At 42.2% G+C, this 12,840-nt stretch overlaps 1 long non-coding RNA gene across 2 annotated transcripts in view; it reads left to right on the forward strand.

Moving 5' to 3' along the window:
- LOC148183757 (uncharacterized) overlaps nucleotides 1-11,679 on the forward strand; it is a 31,722-nt gene extending 20,043 nt beyond the window's left edge. The window contains exons 1-2 of one of the 2 annotated variants that reach the window (XR_015773255.1): nucleotides 7,790-7,918; nucleotides 10,553-11,679. This is a non-coding gene — a long non-coding RNA (uncharacterized LOC148183757). Of the gene's footprint in view, nucleotides 1-7,789; nucleotides 7,919-10,552 lie in introns of those variants that run through there. The other variant, XR_015773256.1, reaches the window with a different exon arrangement.
- Nucleotides 11,680-12,840: the final 1,161 nt, after the last annotated feature.

Genomic DNA, 12,840 nt, shown 5'->3' on the forward strand with positions numbered 1-12,840 from the left:
AGACATACACATTTTTTACCCATGCTCAAAGCTGACAATCCTGCTGTGGAGTCTTGGTGCTGCTCTTCAGCAGAAGGAAATGCAATTCCACCCTCCTGACAAAAACACCTCAAGAACCCTTGGCTTGATATGGTTAGTCGTTGATGTGGAGGTATATAAAGTCACCCAAATGAAATATACCCTAGTTTATCAGATTTTTCCTTTTATTTTTTGGTTTGTTTGTTGAGTTTTGTGGTTATTTTTTCACTCTACATTAAAAATCTCAATCATGGCCTCGTCAGTATACATTTCAAATTAGAACCATGATTTTCTTCTCTTGTTGAAGAGAAATGTTAAAAAGTTTGACCAGATGTATCTATAGAGAATCTCACATGTTTTTAGTGGAATAATATGAATGTGACTCTCTCATAATTTTCAAATTATGAAGTTCACCTTGGGGCAAGCAGTGTGAGAAAGAAAGCAGCAAGGAACCGGCATAGTGAAAACTTATCAATACTTGTCTTCTGTGATGAAGAGCAAGCATTCACTTAGCCCTACACATTTCTAATTGCTCATCCCAGGTTCTGGGAGCTGGTCGTCTGGGGGGCATCCTATTTGCAGCCTTGTGATAAGCAGCTGTTTCCTTGGCGAATTCATTTCTGAAAGTGAGATAATCCGATTTGAATGGAGCTGCAGACACACATTCAGCTAAGAGAGGAGAAAAGGGGGAAAAGAAAGATTTTCCTCTGTGTCTTCCTTTGCGTTCTGCCATGATTCAAGGACAGATAAAAATCTTGGCCTTGTTTCTCTTCCTCTTGTTTGTGGCCCTTGATAGCTTTGTAAGTCTGTTATGTTGCTGGCAATTACAGACTCACTTCATTCTCCTTGGTATAATTCTTGCATCTGTAAAACTGAGACTGTGCCAACACACAGGATTTTCATTCTGATTCAGCAAGGAATATAGGCAAATGTTTAAATTAAAGCATATTTTAAGCCCACCTGTATTCGGCAGATCTCTCAAGCTATTTATATGGAGGACTTGCAGTGCCCAAGAGCTGGCAAAACTCCTCACAGTATTGGGAATGTGTGTATGTGAGTGCTGTACACATCCAGGAGCCCATCTCTGATGTATCAGATGCCACAGCTGTTCAGCGATTTCACAATTAATATTTTGATGTTTTTCACCTTCGTTTTAGGAGGAAAAAAAGCTTTTGTATTTCACTATATCTTTCCTCCTACCCATGCTCTATTTTTACATTTTCTCAAGTTGTCGCAGCATGCGAGAACTTGGGTGCCCCTTTCTCTGGGTGCAGATTTCTTGTACAAGCTGCCTGAGCAGTTTGGTGTGCAAGCCTGACTGCTCTTTTGTCAGCTTCTCTGAGGCTCTGATCCATCAGCAGTCCCTGGGTGGGACTTGTGGTTTCACCTCTCTGCACTCCCCACGGAGCTGTGCATGGACATAAACCAAGGTCTGAGTGAGTCTGAGTCTTGCTCAGCATGAACTTGGAAATATCCAGTGAGGAACAGACATGGACATGGTACTAAGCTATTGGCCAGAGGCAGCAAGGCTATAAGGAAGGTAGACAGAAGTAATCCTTTTTTTTTGATGACAAATGGCTCAGAATATTGTTGGCATACAAGAGAGAGTGGGAGGATAGGATGGCAGCTGGCCAGGCTCAGCTGCTTTACACCAGGAACAGAAGGAGCACAGGATCGAGGAGTATTCACAAAATATTGAGGCCCCCTCTCGGGAGTGTGCATCCTGGTAAAGAAAAGTGTTCAAAAACATTTATGGCTAAGACCTGATTTACTGTAATTTAGGTTGTATGTTAGGAAAAAGTTCTTCCCCCAGAAGGTGGTCAGGCACTGCAGCAGCTCCCCAGGGAACTGATCACAGCACCAAGGCTGACAGAGCTCAGGGAGTGTTTGGACAAATCTCAGGCACAGGGTGTGATCCTTGGGGTGTCCTGTGCAGGGCTGGGAGTTGGACTTGGGGGAACCTTGTGGGGCCCTCCCAGCTCAGGATATTTCCTGAGTCTATGATTCTTGCTGAAAGGAACAGTAACCAAACATGACCCATCTGAGACAGGTTTCTGCCACATGACCTTCAGAGATTTGTTCCTCCAGAGACCCATTTTTGGTGGGGAATAGTCTTGGTCATTGTGAGGGCACTGTGCTTGTATTTGCCTGACTGTGCTGGGAGCGTTTTCAGAGCCCTTGTGCCTGTGATTCCTGTAAGTCTTATCTCTCTGATTTTAATGTTATAAGCTCTCTTCTGTCATAGACATGTTTTTTAGATTAAGGAAAGTAACATTTCACCCTTCTGTAGTATGTGCAGTATATTTACCATTAGATAACACCACCCCTAAGGCAGGATTCACCCAAGCCTATGTCTGTAAAATTATATCCCAGCCCTCCTAGAACATGTCTCTGCTGTGAAAAAGAAGCTACTTCAGTAATATGAACGAATGCCAGGAGCAGTGAGTGTCTCTTCTGTAGAAAAATACATTTGTACTGCCTGCTCAGATGAGGAACTCTCTGCCTGAGAAAGAGTAACATTTCCAGATTTAGAAATATGCTAAGTTTTTGTATTGGTGAAGCATTTATTAGCTGTAATTGATAAATCCTCTGACTGGGGGCTGAGTGGGTAAGACTTCATGGGAGTAGGAGATATCTCACCTGTCTCTAGCTTCGACCACTTGAAGGTTTCACATGGATGCTTTTGTAGCTGTGTAGCAGTGGCAGTCCAAAGGTTAAATGGCTGCCTTTCAGCTTCTGCACAGCAGTTATAGGGGATTAGGTTCTCTCAGTGGGTTTCTAGGTACTCATGTTTCACAGAGTCCCTTGCTATGATTTCTTCCTTTTTCTGTAATCTTTCCAAGGAAGCAAGTGACCTCTTCTCAGTGCGATTGTGCAGATGATAACATTTTCCCTGTAGCAAGCCACAAAACTTTTCTGTTCTGTTCTTAGAAGGTTATTGTTGGGGGGTTAAAAATATCCAGATGCCATCCCATGAGAGAGAAAGGTCATAACTCACTGATATATGACAGAGTCTCTGTTGCTCTCCACATTCTCCTGGCCCACACGCCCCTTGGATGCATTTGGCTGAACCCTTCTTCCCAGCACTATTTCTTTTGTTTACTGCCTGAATTCCCTTCTGGAAATACCAGAGTTACTTTTTGCATAATAAAAAGGATTGGGCAGTTTATATGTGCATGAGAAGGAGCATGGCAAAGGGCAGTGAATAAAACACATGCCTTTAGCCAGCAGCTGGTGTGACTCTGCTGGGTGGTCTGGCTGCACTTTATTTGTTATTCTCCTGTGTAAGTATCAGCAGATTTAACGCTTATTAGCTCCTAGTTATGCTTCTTGCAGGACACTTCCCAGCACCTGTCAGGGATGGTATTAAAGTGAAATACACTGGATCAAATCCAGCCGGTTTACAAGAGATTTTTATTGTGTTCAGCCCATCCCTTTGTCTCAGAGCATTATTAATGTGGTAATGGTGCTGTCTGTGATGTTAAAGGAGATTCTGCAAGAGAATAGTGCTTCCTGGACAGATATGCGTGGAAATCAGAACAGAGGGCAGAACTGGACTGGAATTAAGTTTATGGACTTAGGCTTCAGCCTGAGAAAACTCTTTAAGGCTCTAGGCTGGATGGTTCCTAAGGGGATGGAAGAACTAGGGTTTAAAATTCAGAGGCTGAGGGGAAGAAGATTGCAGCCTGGGAGTTTACCTTGGAGGTGGCTGGGAATGCAGTGGTTCCATGGCTGGGATGTGCAGATTGACAGCTTCTGTTTGACAGTTAAGGCTTGCCTTAATTTGTCTGGCATTGCCTGGGATTGCCCCAGATTCTGAAAGCTGAAAATTCTTTGAGAAAATATACATTTCTTGGGAAAAAGCATATTTGTCAAGTCTAGCATATATCACAGAAATTCTCTGGCTTTGAGGAGCTTCTGACAAAACACATACAGGAATTGCTGGAAATGGACCTGGTTTGCTGCCATTAAAACTGGAGCATGGCTCTGGAGCAGGGAATTCTGGAGCCTTTGAGCACCAGCTGGTGTGCAGGTGGCTCCTGCTATAACCTGGCGAGCAGGCTGTTTGTCACAGGGCTGTGGTTTGGCATCCAGGGACTGAGAGGTGACATTTGGGTGCTGTTCCTGTTGATTTGGGTGCTGGAAGCAGAGTGTAAACCAAAGGGAACCTGTGATACCAAGCTGCAGGAGGGGTGATGGGAAAACAGATCCCTACCCAAAAATCAGGTGGGTGTGACCCACCCAGAAGTCCCCAAGGCTGGATGGTGACTTAGGGACACAAAAGGGTGTTTGGTGCTTGCTGGATGAATTGCAAGGCACCTTGGCATAGAAATTGAAGATGAGGTCTGGGAGTACTTTCTCCTTTAAAAGGAGAGGAATTAGTGGGCATGATGTCTTTCCTGATTTGAGGCAGCACTAAATCAGTTAACTGGAATTATTGTCAAATATCAAAAATAGTATATGACAAGTAATGGATTGAAGAATTAACAGTATATGCTGAAAAATTCATAGAGGAAAGAACAAAATAACATCTTTCTGGGAAATAAAGATAATTTTTTAAGGGACAATAATTTGCATGAATGGATCTTTTATTTTTGTAACAGCAACTTTAAAAAGAGGTCATAGACCTCAGTCTTTAGAATTTAGTAGCTCTCAGGCTGAAAGCTCCCATAATCAAGAGAATAAGAGAAAGCAGATCAGCTTTCTCAAGCTTTAATACACAAAACTGCTGCCAGGCAAGTAAATTGGTGTCAGAAAAGAAGGAACAACAGAATTTAAAAGTGCAATAAAAAATGTGATCATAAAACACAACAGAAAAACATATGTTTAAAGCATTTTTATTCTTTATTTTCCATTTAGCGCTGCGATTATGCCGTAGCTAACATCAGCCATTACACGAATCAGTGGCAGACAGGCTGAAATACTGTTCCAATTACCCTGCTCACAGGAGCTCACCCTAGTCCAGTTATAAATAACCACCAGATCCTCCATGGTTTCCTGGATTAAGATTAAAGATAGTCAGATAATTTAAACCCTCAACATGGATACCTCCTCTGCAGAATGTATTTTGGAGCCAGCTGCTTGTGTCCCCCAAAAGAGAGTACACTGCTGCGAGGCTTCCATGGAATGAAGCATTAGGCTAAAAGTGTTTTATGACAAGGTAATGATAGACTAAGCAAAGCAATTCATCTCTCTCTCTCTCTGTTGCATTGTGTTAGATAGGTAGGAAATGTGTTTTCCCTTCTTTTAACCCGTCCAGGCTCCTGGGGAAACGAGGCAGTCTGTGCCTGTGTCATGCTGCCTCCACAGAAGGGAGCTGTATCCCACCAGCCAGGCTGGAGGGAAGCTTGTTCCTCAAAATTCTAGTGTGTTTAATCTGTTTCAGTTAAGATGATAACTAATACAAACACAAACGTAACTCCTCCAATCCCTCTCTGTTTCTGGAGAATTGGTGTGGTACCTGTAGGACATCCTAATGACAAGAGAAGCTAAATTATGCATGGAACAGCATCCCCCAAAAGTTTTTGTATTGTTTGAATGCCTCTGGGCTTAAAATTTGGAAGGAAAGACAAGATGTTGTGGGAGCTGAGTCAGATGTGAAGCCAGGCTGCCAAGCTGTGGGCTGTGAGTGCTTTGCCTCAGCGACAGAGTGGAATTGTCTTGGAGCTGCTTGCAGAGGCCTGGGTAATTCAGTGCAGGATACTGCAGTGTCTGCTCCGAGCTGACCAAGTCCTCCTCAGGTTCTTGTCCTTGGCTCTAAATTATCCTGGGATTTATATTGATGAAGAATTTGCTATGAACAGGTCCTTGAAACAGCTCCTTCTTACTATACAGGTGAAAGAAGAGCAAAGCTATTTTCTTCCTACTCTTCAGATTTTACGGAATACATCAGTGTTAAGAGCTCATATCCAGGATGTGAGAGATGTGATTTTGTTTCTCTTAGCTTGTTGTACAGGCTGGTGGAGTGCACCAGCCATCAGTCTGCTGAGATTTTTGATTTTCAGTGAATAGCAAAATATTGATTGAAGCCAAGTAAGTAAGAGCGAGAAGTAATGTGGTAGTTAACTCCTTAATTTATCTGCAAGTTCTTGGGTTTCAGGCTTATTTATCTCACAGTAAACATCCTCAGATTTAGCTTCTTCCTCTCCCAGATGGAACTTGCAGTCAGCATGCAATGCAGTAATTAATTTTCTTTTTTTTTTTTCTTTTTGTTTTCTGTGACTCAGGAAGTATTTTTCATCTTTAATGGGGAGACTAGATAAAGCGTTTTGGTTTGAATTTTAGGGAATTTAACTGGGATCTTGTTTATAGTCCCTGCAAAAGGAGAACGTTGAATCTAAATCTGCCATGTTTTAGATAAATTTGCTAGTCACTGTGCTAAGAGAAGAAGATTGGAAGACAGCCATGCTGGGGTGTAAAAAGCAGTGCATTAGTGAATTTGTGAGCTTTAGTGTACACATGACCTTCTCAGGCTGTTGTGGATCCCCAGAGAGGCAGCATCTATCACACCTGGAGAACTTAGATAACTGGGAAAATCCAGTTCCAAGATTAGATGGGCTAACTCTGACCCTTGGTAGGTGTCCATTTTGTTCATTCCCATCCTGCTCTGTATTACTTGGCTATAATTTGTTGCTGACAGTTCTAAAAGCTTTATAAATTCTAAAGGGGTTTGAAATGTCTATACCATTTATTAATACTCTGATTAATTAATCCTATGTATTAAGGAAGGTAATTTGCTCAAACACACATATGCTGTGTCTGTGAATACCTTTGTTCCCAGGGAGTAGGTTTAGATTGGATATCAGGAAGGAATTCTTTACTGTGAGTGAGGGTGGTGAGGCCCTGGCACAGACTGCCCAGAGAAGCTGTGGATGCCCCATCCCTGGGAGTGTTCAAGGCCAGGCTGGATGGGGCTCTGAGTAACCTGGGATAGTGGAAGGTGTCCCTGCCCATGGCAGGGAACTGGATAATATTTATGGTCCTTTCCAAGTCAACCCATTCTTTCTCATTTTGCAGTGAAGTTGTGGTTATTTATATGCTGTGAGGATGTGACCAGATGAGAGTGTGTGTGTGCACAGCAGGGAAGTACAGAGAGTAAAGGAAGAAGAGAAAAACATCATCCTGGGAATGGTTTTGACTCTGATTCTTTTCAGTGAGTAAAGGAACCCCCTCAGATACAGCACTGCCTCATAGGGGTGCAAGTTTGTCAATTAGACATAATCTGCTAGAGAATGCCTGTGACATTTCACTCCTTTCTTGTCAGCATGCTTGTCAGAATATGATGGATGAGATATTTGTAGGAAGAAAGTCCATTCTCTTGTGTTGTTTTGTGTCGTGTTTTTGCACGACAAAACCCTTCCCCTGTTTTGGGTTGCAAATGCTGTGAAACAGTTATTTACTTTTGTTCCAAATGAAGCTTTAAAATGAAGGGGAATTTGCTTAAAAAATAATGACAAGAGGACTTTTTTTTTTTTTTTGCATAAATGCAGCCCTGAACCCTTTGTTGTGGTAGGATGCAGCAGAGTCCAATCTAAAAATAATGCAGATCACCTGAAAGTCCCAGCAATCGCTGAAAAGTCTGAGCCAACAAGGAAACTCAGTACTCTTGTACTGTTGGCAAGCTGAGAATTAACTCTGGTTCTGTGGAGAGATAAGACCACAGCTCCTTCCTTCAAGGAGTGAAACTTTTCCCCAGCTGAAATGAATCCTTGCAGCTCCCAGGTAAAGCAGAAAGAGAGAGGCACCTGAGCTGCTCTGCTCTCTGCTGGGACAGCTGGGAAGGGGTCACAGCAGCACAGAATGAGGCTGGGAGAGAAGGAGCAGTCAGGTCTTGCTGAGAGCTCTCTAAACAGCTTGAAATATTGGCTGCTTCTAGGAAAGGCTTGGTACCTACCTCTGGGTAAATATAATTGGGGAATAATTCCTATGGTGGGAAAGCTCAGGTGCCAGAGGGCTCTTTGAAGGGAGTGGTTGAATGACCTTGAACAAAGACAGGCAAGCTAAATTCCCTCTCTTACAACTCCCACCTTGCATTAATCTCCCCTGACAGTGCAGTTCAGTGAGGGAATTCTCTCTAGTCCCTGAAAACAGTAGCAAAGACAGTTAGCACAGTGGAAAGTGCAGAGACTTAAGCCAAAGGGAGGCTAAGAGAATTTTGCAAAGCACTTTTTTTATTCTCCAAATTTTGTAGGGTTGAGAAGGTGTTGAAAGTTATGAAATCTCTCAGTTTCTTTTCTGCCAGGGTTTTAAAATCACATAAAGCAGACCCAATTGATGAAATTTTTAATTACAAAAATGAAGACATGCCATGTACAAAAAATCTGGCTTCTTTTTAGAACAGCAGCAAGCTAAAGAGGCTGGATACAAAATGCTTTTTGCTTGTCTGTACTATGGACTTCTTAGCAGCTCCATCCTAAGCACTGTCACCCACTCCCAAAGGCCATGAATGCTGTTGCTGATGGCTCTGAACCAGATGTAGAAACCATTTAAAAACAAGTCATCTTTTTGACAGATGTCTCTTCTCATCATTTCCTTGAATCAGCTCAGACTGCTGCATTTTTTAATATCAGGGAACAAAGTAAGGTGGTGTCTGTATCCATGTGAGGGAATGGTTTGAAAGTCAAAAAGCAGACAGAGAAGCCACAGTCTGTGCCTGTCTCTGCTTGGGTGAGCAGAGCCTGCTGTCACCAGCATTTCTGACCTGAATGCAAATTCAAGATTCAGTTCCTGTGAATAGTCTCTACTTGAGCTTATTATTCACTGTTCATTTGCCTGATTCCTGCCAACAGTCACATTCTCTGGTGTGTTTAGCTGGAGAGAACACGCAATGGGTGTAAATACTGCTGATGTGAATTCACTAAGGGAAGGGATTCAAGTGACTGTTTCTGTTAGTTTTGTGGCATTCCCTCAGTTCTGTTTGTTGCCTTGCAGTCAGTTCTCAGCCATTGTTCCCCAGAGATATACACCAAGGATAAAAATGCAAAGGAAGAATAGGAAAAAGTTCCTATCACAAATCAAAGCACTCATTGCTCAGCTGGCGACCGATAAGTTTTTAAGTCTTGGCTTTCCCAGCTCCTTGTTTTATCTGAGCTGGAAGACCCTTGTTTATTTTTCATACCTGCCATGAAAGCTTTTGCTTCTTTCACCTCCTTTATACACATTGTCTGTTCAGAACTGTGATGCTCTGATGTCCTTCAGTCTGTGTTTTTCCTCCCTCAAAGTAAACCAGTAAGGGAAGTGGGGTTCTTCCAATGCCTGCCCCACTGCCTAGTGCCAATATCAGACAAGCTGTTTGCTTCCAGTTGTACCTGGCAGGATGTGTGCAGCGACCATGAGCTTGTAAAACAGCGACCTAAGTGCCTTTTTAAGTAGCTAGTACTTAAAACCTTATTACTTTTATTTCTTATACACTTGGTTTTGGATTTGGGAGTCTGTTCTCTTCCCCTGTTTTCCATACAAGAAACCAATTGTTCTCATCTATCTGCCCCAACACTGTGAGTAGAGAAGTCTGTATTTTTGTTTTATGGTTGAGTTGTTTGGCAGGTTCCCTAGTTCTGTAATGAATTAGAGTCATTGCAAGGTTGTTTCTCTTTGGTATTTCTGGACCTTGAGAGAATAAAGCCACCTGGTCTAGATGCTTTTTTAGCCTGTTTCTCAGTTGACGCTTTTCTCTCCAATGCAGGAAACTGACAGTTCTGCCATTGCCTGAACTATCTGTCTTTCACTTCTAACAGTGGCAGCATGCTGGGTCAGTTCTCCTGGGATACCACATTTCCACAGCACTGATTTCCTGCTGGTCACTGGGAGTTCTTTAACCAGAACAGGACTGGGAACTTTTTTTTTGTTTTTTTTTAAGTCTGATCACATCCATTGAAGTCATCCCTGATCAGAAGGTTGTCTAGCAACAGAGGAGTTTGATGATGATTATCATCTCAGGCACTTGGGGGTGGGATTGCATCAGGCAATAGCACTACAGTGGGAATTCTGATGAGAATGTGGTGCCACTGGAAAATGCCAGCCCAGTCAGTAAAATGTGGAATGGGCAATGTTTTACTTTATGAATACATTTCCCCATTCAGAACAAGTGTTTTTCATTCTGGAGTTACGTCTCTGCACAGTTACTAATGTGTTGTCATTATCTGCAACTTTTTCAAATGAATTGAAGGAAATTCAGGCTGACAACAAGCTGTAAGAAGCCAGTTGTAAGTGGGTCTGGGGCCTGTGCTGGTTGTTTTGCTGCTTTCCCTGTGCATGTGTCATCATTCACAGCACACAGCAAAGACACAGATCCCTAAACTGTTCTTTTCCAGCTTACATGCTGAGATGGGATCAAGTGCTTCTTCCCTTCCAGAAGCACAGACATGCCATGGATAAGTCCAGAAAATCAGATCAAAGTCTGACTGCATTCTTGATAGTTATTCTGAAACAAACCCATTCATGCTTTTGCCATTTAATCTACAACTAGAGAAAGAATTTGAAGAATAAGTGCCTGTAATCATGTTTTTAATTGTGGATAATGCATTCTGCATTACAGCACAGTTAGGAAGCCTGGCTCTTCTCTGGGAGCTCCTTTGTCAAACAGGCTCAGGATGAACAAGAAACAACATACTGAATTCTCCTCCAAGGGCTGCAGCGGCTGTGGCCATCTGCAGAGGAGTCACTGGACTACAGCGATGGGCTAATTCTGGAGCAGCTTCAGTGAGCTTCAGGAGCTTAATTTCCACAGAATCCATTCCCAGGAGGTTTCTCTGGGTCCCAGGTGGCTGTGGTGTTGCTCCAAAGCAATGAGCATTGTGAAGAGGCTGAGCAGGAGCTGCTGCTGCCTGGAGAGAGCAGGTGTGGGGCAGAGGACCTGCGGTGCTCCCCACATCAGAGCATGCCCAGCACCCGGCAGCGTGTGCAGTCCTGGCTGGGGCTCATGTGAGCAGACAGGGGAAAGAAACCCAAGGGCTCCTTGTCTGCCATCACAGATACCTGGTTCTTGAAACCTCTTACAGCTCTGGGGTTCAATTTCACTGTTGATGTAACCAGTTTGAGTTGGGTGCTCATCTATGTTTAGATTTCTGCATGCCTGGCCCTCCTGCCCCACTGAATTCTTTGTGAGCACTGCTTCATCAGAGCACACTCTCACCAGCTGACTTTGGGTACCTTTCAGATTTGTCACAGCATCAAGATCCATTCCTTTGTGGGAAGAGACCTGTGGATGTATTCTGTTCCATCAGGAAGCTCACACTTCAGGATTTTCTCATTTTCCAGCTGTATCAAGATCACCATTGCATACACAGGCTGCTGCAAGCCTTTCCAGTAATTTCTTTAAGATGGAAGTGCAAGGGCAAAGCAGGAATCTGGAAGAGACTCCCCAGTTTGCTGGGGCCAGAGATGCAAACACACCTCAGAGTCAGGAGTGTTGTCTCTGCCGCAGCAGGCAGCGCACAGCAACACATTCCTGCCAAAATCGGCACAGGGGAGTCTGACAACAACGGGAAGAGTGGCAATGAAAAGGTGCCTTCTGCCTTGTGCTCAGTAAACTGAACACAGCCTCAGCAACTGTGCTTGTGGGAGAGAAAAGTGAATCAATAACTCGATGAGGACTGTCAAGTAATGCTGTTGTCTGCACTGTCTTTAATGGCTTTGGTCAATAAACTGAAATTATTTTACAAATATGTGTTGTGTTCTCTTCTAAATCTATCTCAACTTCCTATAATGAATTTTTAAAAATGAGAAATATCCTAAGTGCTCGCATTGTATAAAATCTGTACTTAAAATCAATCAATGTACAATAAAAGGCCTGGGCTTGCTTATCCAAAACACACACATATAAAGTGCCATGACTTCCCTAGTACATTTTCTCCTGTTTTTAAAAGGAAATTTCATAATATATCACAGTTTATAAATTTTCAGACAGTTCAGAAATATATATTCTTTCTGTCTGTTTTCTTTAGATGTTGGAATTCGTCTATGTATCACAATATATTTTGCTTTACAAAATGTTAAAGAAGAAAGTAATCTCCAAACACCTCTAATGTGTGAATTTCTCTGTCTAAAGGATTTTTCTTTTTCATGTGCTGCAAACTCTAATCTATACCTGCCTTCATTTTAGACTCATAACAATATATTCTTTTTACTGTCCCTAGTATTTATTTGCTTACAGGGAATTTGCTTTCCCCTCTAAATATTAAAAAGAAGCAATGGGGAGATAGAAGAAAAGGACACAGTCTATTAAAAATAGAAACCAAGCTCAGCATAGGAGGTGGGGTTTTGCTGTCTATTCTTCAAAGCGTATCAAGATGATAGCTTTCAAATATTTAATGATGTGCTACTAACTCAAATGTGCAAGTGTCTTTAAAAAAAACCAAACAAACAAAAACCAGCAAGGATGATCTTATCCTTAGATAGCAGTGTTCACCCTCAGTCCTACCAGAGGATCAGGAAGAGCAAAGAAAAGCAAAATATTATTAACACAAATAATTGACAACTACTATTTGATAATTAGAATATTTTCAAAGATGCAGAAAGGTGCTAGGGGTTGTTTCAAACTTCCTGGGCTTCTCTATAGATTGGAGTATTTCTCCTGTTTTTTACCATTACTTAAGTAAATAGTGAACACAAGCCCCTGGCCTTACTGAAAGAAAATATCCTGATAACAGTCATTGAAATATTTTTGCTTTACTTCTGCACAATTTTTTTTATTTCCTAAAGCATATTTCAGTGTGAACAAGATCTTCTCAAATATTTTTGACATTTTATCTTTGAAAAACTACTAAAATCTGGTCTCATTTGCCTAATGGGCTAATCAGGTTAAAATGGGAGGGGGAAGAAAAT

This window comes from Pseudopodoces humilis, chromosome 9 (genome assembly GCF_049639895.1).
Source record: "Pseudopodoces humilis isolate 2021_Gansu_Grassland_sample_001 chromosome 9, ASM4963989v1, whole genome shotgun sequence".
Taxonomy (NCBI): Eukaryota; Metazoa; Chordata; class Aves; order Passeriformes; family Paridae; genus Pseudopodoces; species Pseudopodoces humilis.